The sequence below is a fragment of the Salvelinus sp. IW2-2015 genome, linkage group LG11, assembly GCF_002910315.2.
Source record: "Salvelinus sp. IW2-2015 linkage group LG11, ASM291031v2, whole genome shotgun sequence".
Lineage (NCBI taxonomy): Eukaryota > Metazoa > Chordata > Actinopteri > Salmoniformes > Salmonidae > Salvelinus > Salvelinus sp. IW2-2015.
Genome location: NC_036851.1, coordinates 13744081 through 13758778, shown reverse-complemented (window position 1 = coordinate 13758778; position 14698 = coordinate 13744081). Strand labels below are relative to the sequence as shown.

Sequence of the window (14698 nt, the reverse complement as noted above, 5' to 3'; positions counted from 1 at the left end):
ATTGATCATTGGGAACGAGATCAGAATGACTGCTAAGGCTTGATCCATAAATTRAATAGTTAGTCTAGCCTTCAAAACTAAAACAATCCATGTGTTCAAATCAAAAGGCCTGATTAACATGACATCAATAACGCAGCCACATCCCAAGTCCCCGTTGCAGACACATGCAGAAATCAAAAGATGGTTAAKTATTTAGTTTAAAAGCTCTGACAAAGGCCAAAAGGACAAGAAACACTTTTCAATTAAAAAAACTGAAATTCACTTAAAAAAAACGAATAATAATAATAATAATAGACTTCTGTTTTCAAAGATGTAGCCTACAATGCAATATTCGTGATCATTTTAAGGAGAACAAAAACTACATTTGAACACCACCGCAGAAGCTTCGCTATTCGGAATCTTCCCAATTAAGTAGCCTAGTTTTGTTGTTTGGCTACTTGAAGAGAACTAGGGCCTGTCACTCGTAGCCAGCCCACCTTTTCCAACGCATTGTGGAAAACTGTGCGTCAAATTCTAATAGATGAAAAGCTGAAATGAGTATAACATCCTGGCATTTAAACCAAACTCGATTTTTGAAGATTCACATACTATAACTCATTCTATTTTCACACACTGAGAATGCGTCACGTGCGATTGCGTTCTTTATCACTATTCATTGATTTCGGTAGCGCATCCCCATATGTAACTGATCAGCTGTTGTCAAAGCCAAAATGAATATGACATCAGGACATTTAAAGTATACTCGATTGTCGCATACTACAATTTTCTTTTCTTTTTTGCATACTCAGAGCCACTGTCTGTGCTCTGAAACACAGGACAATCTAAGGCAGTGGTTCCAAACCGCGAGGGGTCATTTTTAAAAGTTTTTTGTCCTGCTTTTAACTTACTCCTGAAAGTTGTAATAGTAAAATGCACAAGGTGTAATTTCGAAATTGGTAGTGCATCATCAGTTTCCCTCTTGTCATGTCAGTCATTGCAGACATTCGAAAGCTACAGTGCATTCGGAAAGTATTCAGACTCCTTGACTTTTTCCACATTTTGTTACATTACAGCTTTATTCTAAAATGGATTAATTCGGTTTTTCTCCCMATCAATCTACACACAATGCCCCATAATGACAAAGCAAAACAGTTTTTTTGAAATGCTTGCAAATTTATTACAAATAAAAAACTGAAAAATAACATTTACATAAGTATTCAGACCCTTTACTCAGTACTTTGTTGAAGCACCTTTGTCAGTGATTACAGTCTCGAGTCTTCTTGGGATTGACGCTACAAGCTTGGTACCTGTATTTGGGGAGTTTCTCACATTTGTATGAACCGACGCTGGAGATGAGAAGCAGGTAACGGAGAGTGAATATTTAATATAGCACAGACATGGAACAGGAGAGGAACAGCATCAGAACTGGGTAACAAAACGACAAACGACAATTAATGCTGAAGCGGGGAACAAAGCTGGGGAACAGACAGCTACAGGGGAGGAAATAACACAGGTGATTGAGTCCAGGTGAGTGCAATGAATCACTGATGCGCGTGACGAGGGGAGCAGGTGTGCGTAATGATGGTGGCAGGAGTGCGTAATCCTGGGCAGCAGGAGGGAAAGCGGGAGCAGGCGTGACAGAAGCCCAACTCTAGGGGGCGCCACCCGGCGTCCCACCTGGGCGAGCCTGACGGGCCGGCCGAGGCATGGGCGCTGGACAAGCCGGCTGGGGTGTAGAAGCCCGTTGAACAGGCAGAGGTGTGGGAGCCTGGCGAACCGGCTGAGACGTGAAGCTTGATGATCCCGCTGGGACGTGGGATCCTGGCGAGCTGGCTGAGATGTGGGAGCCTGATGATCCGTCTGGGGGCAAGGAAACCTCTCGAACCAGCTAGGGTGTGGAAGCCTGACGAACCAGCTGAGGCACTCCCCTGGTTTCATCGGTGGCGGCCCCGGACCCAATGTCACCACCAAGACTAAAAAGCCAGCACACCTCAATGATTCATTTGATAGCTTCAGCATTTTTTAAGAACCAACGCTGGAGATGAGAAGCAGGTACAGAGAGTGAATATTTAATATAGCACAGACATGGAACAGGATAGGAATAGCATCAGAACCAGGTAACAAAATGACAAATTAATGCTGAAGCGGGGAACAAAGCTGGGGAACAGACAGATATAAGGGAGGAAATAACACAGGTGATTGAGTCCAGGTTAGTGCAATGAATCGCTGATGCTCGTGACGAGGGGAGCAGGTGTGCATAATGATGGTGGCAGGAGTGCGTAGTGCTGGGCAGCCTGGCACCCTCGAGTGCCAGGGAGGGAAAGCGGGAGCAGGCATGACACTATTCTCCTCTGCATATCCTCCCAAGCTCTGTCAGGTTGGATGGGGAGTGTCTCTGCACAGTTATTTTCAGTTCTCTCCAAAGATGTTTGATTGGGTTCAAGTCCGGGCTCTGGCTGGGCCACTCAAAGACATTCAGAGACTTGTTCCGAAGCCACTCCTGCGTTGTCTTGGCGGTGTGCTTAGGGTTGTTGTTCTGTTGGAAGGTGAACCTTGGTCCCCAGTCTGAGGTACTAAGCGCTCTGGAGCAGGTTTTCATCAAGGATCTCTCTGTACTTTGCTCCATCATCTTTCCCTCAATTCTGACTAGTCTCCCAGTCCCTGCCACTGAAAAACAATCCCACAGTATGATGCTGCCACCACCATGCTTCACCCTAGGGATGGTGCCAGGTTTCCTCCAGACGTGACGCTTGGCATTCAGGCCAAAGAGTTCCATCCTACAAGCAGGCTGTCTTGTGCTTTTTACTGAAGAGTGGCTTCCGTCTGACCACTCAACCATAAAGGCCTGATTGTTTGAGTGCTGCAGAGATGGTTGTCCTTCTGGAAGGTTCTCCCATCACCACAGAGGAATTCTGCAGCTCTGTCAGAGTGACCGCCGGGTTATGGGTCACCTCCCTGACCAAGGCTCTTTTCCACCGATTGCGCAGTTTGGCCCCGCGGCCAGCTCTAGGAAGAGTCTTGGTGGTTCCAAACTTCTTCCATTTAAGAATGATGGCGGCCCTTGTGTTTTTGGGGAACTTCAATGCTGCAGAAATGTTTTGGTACCCTTACCCAGATCTGTGCCTTGACAAAATCCTGACTGAGCTCTACGGACAATTCCTTCGACCTCATGGCTTGGTTTTTGCTCTGATATGCACAGTCAACTGTGGAACCTTATATAGACAGGCATGTGTCTTTCCAAATCTCAAACCTCAAGAATGATCAATGGAAACAGGAAGCACCTGAGTTCAATTTCGAGTATCATAGCAAAGGGTCTGAATACTTATGTAAATAAGGTATCTCAGTTTTTTATTTTTAATACATTTGAAAAAAAATCTAAAAACCTGTTTTTGCTTGGCATTATGGGGTATTGTGTGTAGATTGATGAGGATTTTTTTCTGTCATTCATTTTGGAATAAGGCTGTAACATAACAAAATTGGAAAAAGTCAAGTGGTCTGAATACTTTCCGAATGCACTGTATTGTCAGCTAACGTTTATTAGCTAGGTTTTTTTGTCCATAGATTTTGTCCATAGATGTTTGAGCCACTCAAATATCACATGAATACACATTAGCATTAGAACATGGCAAAATGTTCTCTGCACTCCATGACAAAATGTGTAGAATTGCATGAAATAAGCTTAAACATTTAAAATGTTCTCTCAGCCAACAAGAGGGATGTGGACAGTTTGTGTCATGAACAGTGCTTGTGCCCATGTGTTCCCCAATGCTGAAAGGGGGCCTGAGTGAAAAAGTTTGGAAAACCCTGATATAAGGCATGACTCATTCTGAAACAAATGCAGCTGTTTACAGCTGTGATTCACTAAAGGGCTGACTGAATAGTAATTTTGTCTTCATTTCTTTCATGCTTTATTAAGACAGACTGATTCAATGAAAACGTAACTACGTCTCATAAAACAGCTTAAAAATATCAAGCATATTTTCTCTCTCAATGCGATTGGCAAGGATTGTGGCATTATATTGCACACTCACATAGACTGTAAACAACAGCACTTTCTGACACGCAAACAAGCTCAAAACCCACCAATTAAACCCAACTTCCCTCAAGCCCTTTTGGAGTTTTTTTCTTCCTGTAAGCTGAAAAGGCAACAGTGCAGCCTGCTGAATGTCAGCCTGTCTGATCCCAGAGATTCTTTGGACCTGCCCTCACGTTTTGCTGAGCTAAGAACAAAACACAGAGTACACAGAAAGAGCTTTGCCGCTTTAATACCAAGGAAGTGGAATTTCACTCCTAACCCAGAACAAACAAGGCTGCGCATTTCTTTACACTATTTAAATGTTAACAGAGCTCTTTGAATAGAGCATTCCCTTCCTCTGGATACCCAAATTACTTCACTCTGGCTCTACACAAATTCTAATCTACTGATCCAGGAAGCAAACAGAAAAAAATCAATTTTTCATATGGTTTCTCCTACAATTGAGAAGTTCTAGCTGGGACAGAGAGAGGCAGACAGGGAGAGAGAGAGAGTTGGACTCAAGAAGTCTCACTCCGAGCACACAAAAATACAACGGTGTAGACGGAGATATGCACCCTACTCACATTGACAGCACAAAGGGGCTAACCTACAGCCAGATTATGCAATGCTATTTCTACGGCCAATTCCTTTCCACCCTTTCAAACAGAAGGACTGTCAATTCTCTCCTGCGATATCACGTTTCCACTCCCAAGTCTCTGTGCCCTGCTCCTCCATTCACCCGCCACAGATCCTGTGTGCTATTAATATCAATAACCGCAGATTCCATTTCCCCGGACAAAGACGGACGGAGGGAGAGAAGGTGAGAGGAACCCGTGAGAGCAGCACATTCACTACTTTACTAATCACACAGCTCGAGCCTACTGAACTAAAGAACAGGAGTGAAGTTCACACAATGCAAGCCTCTTCTATGCAGGCACTAGTGGACCACCGGCCAGGCAGCCCTTAAGTCCGTCTGAAGGCAGTCTTCAGTCTAAAACACTGGACCTCCAAAATAACTTCAGCTCTTCAGAGGAACGCATCTCTACCTACGGCACAGTTCTGTACAACACTTACAGAACACACTTACAGCAGACACACACCCAACATGAACCCATACAAGACGAGAGACGATGAGAAAATGCTAAATGAAAATCATTACTGACTTACCCATGAACGGTGAGCCTGAGTTTCATTACATTAATGAACCATGAATGTAGATTCCTCCAGGTTTAACAAGACGTCTACAATCCACTTCTCAAACTGAAGAAAAGCCTGTCAGTGTTAGTAGTAGCTAGTAGCAGTAGAAGTAGTAGAAGTAGTTGTAGTGTGAGAGAGCTGAAGGGAGTCCTGACTGCAGTGCTCAGAGGGACTGGAGGTATGTGGTCTAAACACAACAAAAGCCAGTGCCTTGCTCTAGATTAAATATGCAGGAAGAGGCCCTTTTGCATAAACACAAACACTCAGCAAATGAAGGACTGGCATAGACCAGGCAGAGAGGAGCAGGCGCCTGCTGAGAACCCTACCTGTCCTCCGCAAGCCGAACAAATTAACACACTCCAGAACAGCCACACAACCAGTCCAGAAACAAAAATGACTGAGTTTGTCCTTAATGTTATAGAGGGCTCAAAGTTTATTGCAAAGACAAAGACACATGCAAACACATGACTATAGTATAATGCTGTAGGATTTTTTTCAAATACAATTTGTTTCTATCAGTCTGTTTTTAATACATCAATAACAAATATCTAATCTTCAACTTTTAAAATATCAATTTCAGCTACCCACTTAACTTGTGTAAGCAAACGTTACATAGTATATAATCTATAGAAAATTCAAACGGATATATCCACTAACTAAAACCGTATAGTGTAGTTAAGGTAGGTCACTTTGGGGCTTGAATTTTCCTTTCAATTATGTCCAGTAAAAGTATCATACTGCTACTGCTTTTATTCATCCTCCTCTTTGCTCCCTGCTGCACCCCTATGGACACATCCTAGAGGATGTAAAGGAAATACAGGCTAGGTCTTCAGAGCCAGGAAAAAAAAACATATAAAGTGATTTAGAATAGCCGCAAATGTCCAGCTCCTACAGTCTACAGTCCCTCTCTTTCTTGCTCTCCCTCTCTCTCTTCCTCCCTCCCTCCCTCTTACTCTCTGTCTCTCTATCCCCCTCTCTCGGGATATAAATGCAGAAACTCACAACGGAGCGAGACTCCTGGAGTGTCTGCCTGAATCTGCCAGGCTTCATGACTAAAACTTCAAGTGAACCAAAGAGAATGGGAGCCGAGCCCCGAAGAAAATCTGGAGCCCAGCTTTAGATGCTGAGTGACACATACTGATGCGCCCAGTCAAAGATGTCATTTTCATGCAAGCCCCTCTCAAACGTAGAAGGGGAAGAAGCAGAAATGAAGGAAGAGGGGGTGCAGACACCGGTCTAGGGAGGGAGTAAGCGGGAGAGAGAGAGAGAGGGGAGAGGGGGAGATAGAGGGAAAGAAAGAGAAGGAGAGAGCAGAAATGAGACGTCTGGAAAATAAACAGGGTGTATGGTTTCAAAGGCAGGGAGACACAGGCATTCCATTGTTCAAGCCAATTATCAGTGGAAAATAATAACAACAGATGGATCCAGAGCAGCCAACTTATGCCGGAGCTCCCCGGTGCTGGAGAACAGATGATGAAATGTGAGAGTGGCGTCGGGGGAGGGACTGCCCTGCCGTCGAGTCGCCCAGCTCCACACACCAGATGTGAACTTCCACAAGGACAGTTAAATATGTGCTCTCTGGCCACCACTTGTTCTACACAGCACCAACTGGTGGCTAGTCCACACTTCCCTTCCATTCATTTCAAAAGAGATGTCTCTCTGGGCTGTTAAATGTCAAATGATACATGTGGCCCCTGTGTTTTCCATAGTAAATTAAAACCTGTGCGTTTCATTTAAGCAATAAGGCCCGAGGGGATGAGGTATATGGCTAATATACCACGGCTAAGGGCTGTTCTTAGGCACAACGCAACACAGAGTGCCTGGATACAGCCCGTAGCCATGGTATATTGGCCATATACCACAAACTCCAGAAATGCTTTATTGCTATTATAAACTGGTTACCAACGTAATTAGAGAAGTAAAACGAAACGTTTTGTCATACCCGTGGTATGCAGTCTGATATACCACGGCTGTCAGTCAATCAGCATTCAGGGCTCGAACCACCCAGTTTATAATTATATACTGAACAAAAATATAAACGCAACATGCAACAATTTCAAAGATTTTACTGAGTTAGAAGGAAATTGTCAATTGAAATAAATTCATTAGGCCCTAATCTATGGATTTCACATGACTGAGCAGGGGTGCAGCCATGGGTGGGCCTGGGAGTGCATAGACCCACCCACTTGGGAGCCAGACCCAGCCAATCAGAATTTGTTTTTCCCCACAAAAGGGCTTTATTACAGAAATAAATACTTTCATCAGCTGTCCAGGTGGCTGGTCTCAGACGATCCCGCAGGTAAAGAAGCCAGATGTGGAGGTCCTGGGCTGGCATGGTTACACGTGGTCTGCGGTTGTGAGGCCGGTTGGAGGTACGGCCAAATTCTCTAAAGCAACGTTGGAAGCGGCTTATGGTAGAGAAATTAACATAAAATTATCTGGCAACAGCTCTGGTGGACAATCCTGCAGTCAGCATGCCAATTGCATGCTCCCTCAAAACTTAAGACATCTGTGGTATTCTATTGTGACAAAACTGCACATTTTAGATGGGACCAATACTTTACATGTTGCGATTACATTTTTGTTTAGTATATTTAAAAAGTAGTTGTCATTTGTGGATACTTTCTGGTAGTCCTTGTTAGATGGACATTCGGGACCAGTGGGTGAGGTATTTACCTTTGTATATTTTTCCCTTTATGTGCTGTAGATATTGGAAGGGGGTGTTATTATGTGTCCATTCAGCACACATCCCAGAGGAGATGTTGTGATGTTTTCATTTGATGTTTTCCCCTGTACCTGCATGCACACATAGTGATCAGATTCCATCAGACACCAGCACTGGTGTGAGTGAGTGAGTGAGTGAGTGAGTGAGTGAGTGAGTGAGTGAGTGAGTGAGTGAGTGAGTGAGTGAGTGAGTGAGTGAGTGAGTGAGTGAGTGAGTGACGTTGATGAGTGAAGTGAGTGAGTAGTGAGTGAGTGAGAGGAGAAAGAGAGAGAGAGAAGAGAGAGAGAGAGAGAGAGAGAGAGAGAGAGAGAGAGAGAGAGAGAGAGAGAGATCCCTCATATCAGCCCTAGACTGACAAGTGACGGGAGGGGGAGGCGGGGGGACTCCAACCTTAAAACAAAACCAATTCTCAGTGTGCATTGTCAAGGGTGGAAGATGTCTTCAGATAGTGGCACAAAAGATCTGCCCTTCCTTTCAGAAGAAGAGAGAAGTTTTCGATTCATTAAGTCAAAACTAAAGCGTAATTATCTCCCTGTAGACCCTAATCACCAGCAGAAGGATAATAGAAGAGAAAGCAGTTTCCAGTTCGGTCATTAAAGTTTTTTGTTGTGTTTTTTTTTTCTTTCTTTCTATTCCCGCTTCCTTTAGATGAGAGTATAAAATAATGGCAACAGACTGTAGGGCAAGAGCGAAATACCTCTCTCAAATATCTCTGTTGTGGAGCATGAAATATGAAATTGTTATCTGGTTAAAATGTTCAACTTGTCTATAAAATGGGTTCATTTGCTTCAATCCTCCATCTCTGTCCTGTCTTTATCTGGTCTGTCTGTCTGTTCACAAAGCTAGCAGTTAGGGGGCAGAAGATGAGKGGACCAGAGGGATAGGCTTCTGTTTCTTCAGAGAGTGAGATCACTGGAGAGTGAGTGTAATTAACCATGTTTGAAATAAAATCAGGTTGAGCACAAACAGACCGTTTTATAATTGTATATAATATTTTAAAACGACTAACAGTGCTTGAAGGTGCTTGTAATACTATCCCCCAAATGACGAATCCCTCAGGGATTCCACAGAAGAAAAAAATTGAAACTGCATAGATTTAATTAGCTTATAAAAAATRATTGCCATTAGTAAATCTCATCGAAGGGGTTGAGGCATTTGCCTGAAAAACTTCTTATTTTTGGATGGCGTGAAGACAAAGGCTTTTCAGACAGAAAGTGGCGGGCCAGCAGCCGTTTTGTGCACTGACACCGAGGTCGAGTTAATTAGACTATTGTCATTTTAATCAGGACAGCTCGGCGGCCATCCCTTCCTGAATGAACCAGTGGACTGTAAATGGCTGGGGGATTTCTCTGTGTGCTGCATGTATGCATGGGGCCCGGGGTGTCACACAGCACAGCACACAGCACAGTGCCATGGGTTATGGAGTACAGTGCTGCTGGTTCTCTCACATGCTCTGAACATTAATGAGCCGGAGACACACCAAGGAAACAAAGGCGCCCGAGAGTATCACCAGGGGAAACTACTCGCCTTTCATTCTGCTCATGTCTCTGTTCATTTGAAAATAATTTAAATATCAAATATTTGAAATAATTTGCTTCTCCCTGGCTATCAGATTTTGAATAGTGAGTCTATCATGTCGTCTTTATTATGCTCTCAACTGACATTAACATTTAAAACATAATTATTGTAACCATATTTTAAGGTGCTTTTCATTAGTGTTACAGTAATGGTTTATTTTTTTCAGATTTCCATATTGTATTTATACAATGGGGCAATTGTAAGAACAAAGTAAAGTACTTTATGAATATATCATATATTTGCTGAATAAGTAATAAAAATAACTACAGATTAATCAAAACAGACAAAAGAGTAGATTAAACTCTCCTTAAGCCATTGGTTCAAATATATTTCACTGCTAATACTTGGAAAAATTCTAAAATGAAATTATGTTTTCAACAACAACACTGTTGAACCAAATATACTCTAACTTTAGCTTGTTGGATTCTCAGACAACCTGTGGTTGGGAAGGGTTAAAAGAACAGTGAAAAATGGATCTCATTGGGCCTCTGCCTGCCAATCAGAGAGTTGAAAGAAGGCCTATCCCTACACGGGGCTCAAAGTACTGTATCTCTGTAACTTTCCTCTCCTGCCCTGTGACTGATCTGGAGTCAGCTGCAGACAGGTGAGATGTGACAGATCACATGCAGACGAAGGGTCATCAAGTCCCCCCCACCTGTCATCACCTGATGCCCTGAGCTGCACCCACCCATGACACTGGTCAGACAGGAAGCACACAGACAGCCAACTAAACATAGCTATCCTATATGAACTGACCCTAGAGGAAGATCTAGGGAAACTTATGCACAAATCACCATGAGGTCAGTCAGTGCCTGCACACTTGACTTGTGACTTTCCTTTCCAGTGTCTGTTTATGATTATATTAATAGGTCTGCAAGTTCATAATTTTTAACATCGATCATGAATATTTCAGAGTGTTAATATTCATTTGATCAGAAATTTACTTCAGTCAATAATTCAACACATACAATTAATAATTCAATAAAAAGAATGAACAGCAATTTTGAAGAGGAAACTGAAGACACCCCCCCYCCCCAATAGCTTAATATGAGGATATTAAACTTCAAAACCTTTAGGAAGGCAAAGTATAAATGGCTATCAAAACCCAGTCTAACTTGCTTTTCTTAATGACTATTGTCACGATCGTGTGGAGGAGAGACGGACCAAGACGCAGCATGTGGAAAATAAGCCATCTTCTTTTATTATTGAAGAAGGCAAAACRAAACAAAACACTTACAAACTACCAAAACAATAAACGACCGTGAAGCTAATAAACGTAGTGCACACACACAGGCTACAAACGTTCAGACATAGACACAGACTAGAAACTAATACTAACATAAACCCAACTACTCTAAATAAACCCCTAAACTTACAATCACCCTGGACTACTAACACCCCATAAATACCCATGTCACACCCTGACCTAACTAAATAATAAAGAAAACAAAGAATACTAAGGCCAGGGCGTTAGTGCGAACTCTTAAGGTGCGAACTCCGGGCGCACCAGCACAAAGTCTAGGGGAGGGTCTGGGTGGGCATCTGACCCACGTGGTGGCTCAGGCTCAGGGCGAGGTCCCCACCCCACCATAGTCAATCCCAGCTTATATCTCCCCCTACAAATGACCACCCTCATATTACCCCACTTAATCTTTTTGGGTAACATCGACACAAGGGGCAGCACCGGGATAGAGAATAGCTCAGGACAGAGGGATAGCTCAGGACAGAGGGATAGCTCAGGATAGAGAGGCAGCTAGAATAGAGAGGTAGCTCAGGATAGAGAGGCAACTCCGGACTGAAAGGCAGCTCCGGACAGAGAGACAGCTCTGGACTGAGGGGCAGTTCTGAGAATAAGCCGCTCTGGGCTGAGGGACACTTCATGACTGGCTGACGGCTCTGGACGCTCATGGCTGGCTGACGGCTCTGGACGCTCATGCTGGCTGACGGCTCTGGACTCTGGTCTGGACGGCGACTCTGGAGATCCTGTCTGGTTGGCGACTCTGGCAGATCCTGTCTGGTTGGGCCTCTGGCAGATCCTGTTGGTTGGCGGTCTGGCAGATCCTGTCTGGTTGGCCTCTGGCAGATCCTGTCTGGTTGGCGGCTCTGGCAGATCTCTGTTGGTTGGCGGCTCTGGCAGATCCTGCTGACGAATGGCTCTAGCGGCTCCCGACTGACTATCGGCTCTGACGGCTCGGGACAGACGGGCGGCTCTAATGCTCGGCGAAAGACGGATGGCTCAGACGGCGCTGGGGAGACGGATGGCTAGACGGCGCTGGGGAGACGGATGGCTCAGACGGCGCTGGGAGACGGATGGCTCAGACGGGCTGAGGAGACGGATGGCTCAGACGCGCTGAGGAGACGGATGGCTCAGATGGCGCTGCGGAGACGACGGATGGCTCAGATGGCGCTGAGGAGACGGATGGCTCAGACTGATCCTGTCTGGCGGAAGGCTTTAGCGGCTCTGTCTGGCGGAAGGCTCTAGCGGCTCCTGTCTGGCGGAAGGCTCTGTAGGTCATGGCAGACGGGCGCTCCGCAGGCTCATGGCAGAACGGGCGGCTTGAAGGCTCAATACAGACGGGCAGTTCAGTCACCGTAGGGCAGAGGCAGACTCTGGCGGCTGAGACGCACTGTAGGCCTGGTGCGTGGTGCCGGAACTGGAGGTACCGGCTAGGGCTAAGACACGCACCTTCAGGCTAGTGGGGAACAACAACAGGGCACACTGAGTTTCAAAGCGCACTATATGCCTGGTGCGTGGTACCGGACTGGAGGCACGCACCTCAGGACGAGTGCGGGAGAGAAATAACAGTGTGTACAGGACTCAGGAGACGCACAGGTGGCTTAGTGCGTGGTGCCGGAACTGGAGGCACTGGGCTGGAGACACGCACATAGGGAGAGTGCGTGGAGGGAACAGGCTCTGAAAACGCACTGGAAGCCTGGTGGTGTGTAGGCACTGGTGTACTAGGCTTGGGCGGGGAGGTGGCGCGGAAATACCGGACCGTGCAGGGTACTGGCTCCCTTGAGCACCGAGCCTGCCCAACCTTACCTGGTTGAATGCTCCCCGTCGCCGACCAGTGCGGGAGGTGAATAACCCGCACCGGTCTATGTAGGCGAACCGGGGACACCATGCGTAAGGCTGGTGCCATGTAAGCCGGCCAAGGAGACGTACTGGTGGCCAGATATGTAGGGCGGCTTCATAACATTTGGCTCAATGCCAATCTAGCCCTACCAGTGGGGGAGGTGGAATACCCGCACTGGGCTATGCACCCGTACAGGAGACACCGTGCGCTCTACTGCGTAACACGGCATCTGCCCGTACTCCCGCTCTCCACGGTTAGCCTGGGAAGTGGGCGCAGGTCTCCTACCTGCCCTTGGCCCACTACCTCTTAGCCTCCCCAAGAGATTTTTGGGTAGTACTCACGGGCTTTTCAGCTTCCAGCCACGTCTCCTTGCTGCCTCCTCATATCTCCGCCTCTCTGCCTCCAGCTCAGCTTTGGGGCGGTTAATTCTCCTGGTATTTCTCGGTCCAGAATTTCCTCCAATTCCAATAGTCCAGTGTAGGTGGGTCCTGTTGTTGTTGCACACGCTGCTTGATCCGATGTTGGTGGGAATTCTGTCACGATCGTGTGGAGGAGAGACGGACCAAGACGCAGCATGTGGAAAATAAGCCATCTTCTTTTATTATTGAAGAAGGCAAAACGAAACAAAAACTTACAAACTACCAAAACAATAAACGACCGTGAAGCTAATAAACGTAGTGCACACACACAGGCTACAAACGTTCAGACATAGACACAGCTAGACAACTATACTAAACATAAACCCAACTACTCTAATAAACCCCTAAACCATTACCATCAGACACTGGACACTACAAAACCCACATAAATACCCATGTCACACCCTGACCTAACTAAAATAATAAAGAAAACAAAGAATACTAAGGCCAGGGCGTGACAACTATGTGGTGTTGCTACAGCAGAAGTTTACCCTGACAATGCTCCACCATCCAGAAAATAAAGAATCAATCACCTAATTACCATGGGAACCTTGGAGAAACTGTTCCAATTTAAACTGCTCTTTGAAAGCTGTAATCCAAACATGTCTGTCGGAGGAATTGACCACAGCAATTGAAAACAACAGGTTGTTTACTTCACTGAGGTGTACATGTAGAGATAAAGGAAGAGACACGAGCTGTAAAGCCGCGCTCCAGTAACAGCTCTCCGTTCACAAAGTTCTTCCGTGAGAGATTTACAGGGATTAGATGAAGAAATGAAGGCCTAATCTTTATTTGACAGGCTAGCCAATCTCTGGCTGACTGGTCACTATTCACTGTGTAGGCCAGGACTAGCACCAGCAACACACAGCTCCTTCAGTCTGATCATACAAATGTATGAGCTCTCTATCCTATTATCATACAGAATAATTCAATGTCATTTGCAACAGATAAAAGAAAAGCAACTTTCCCAATGATTCCCCATATTAGGTCACAGTCATAACGGTATACTACGGTTATCAGTATATCCTGGTGACAATTTTTTTTCTGATCTGGTGTTCCCCCCTGCAGTACCTGATTACATATATAGAACCAATTTCCATGTGCAGTTTAATGACAGATGGAAAGAGATATTTCATGGAGATGTATAGTCAAGAGAGATAACCAATTAATCAAAGTGCCGGACAATGACACTGGCTAAATTTAAACACAGGAGAAACAGGGTCCGGCTGCAGCCCCTTCCCTTAAATTATTAATTACTGCTCTGTTATTACGTAGAATTATAGAATTAAAAATCACTGATTCTACTTAATTACAGTTCACGTTGATACTTGCTACAGATGTCACAGCTTGCACTGGCAATCTTTCACAATGCTTAACCCTGTCAAATAGTGGAGGGGTCCTACTCCTCCTCCCCCCCTCCTTTCCTGTCTGTCTGTCCTCCCAGTGCCTGACCTACAGACTAATTCCCACGCTAACTGAGGAGAGAAGGAGAGAAGGGCAGCTTGTTGGGTGTAACATGTATTTCTAAGAGAGCGGGAGAGTGAGTGGAGTACTCAAACAAACATCTACAGGACACAATAGAATCTATTATGTTGGAACCATAAGAGGAATGATGATGCTCCGTCCAAAAAAATGTATTTCACAGTGGAATTGAGTTCTCTTCATACTAGCCAGGCATTCAAGTATATTGGATCCTTTCAGGCACTGC

General features: G+C 45.2%; 1 protein-coding gene across 1 annotated transcript in view; it reads right to left on the bottom strand.

Moving 5' to 3' along the window:
• Positions 1 to 5363, bottom strand: part of LOC111969851 (forkhead box protein P1-B-like) — a 138957-nt gene extending 133594 nt beyond the window's left edge. The window contains 1 exon segment of the mRNA XM_070445545.1: positions 5162 to 5363. The gene's annotated coding sequence lies outside the window, so the exon portion shown is untranslated.
• Positions 5364 to 14698: the final 9335 nt, after the last annotated feature.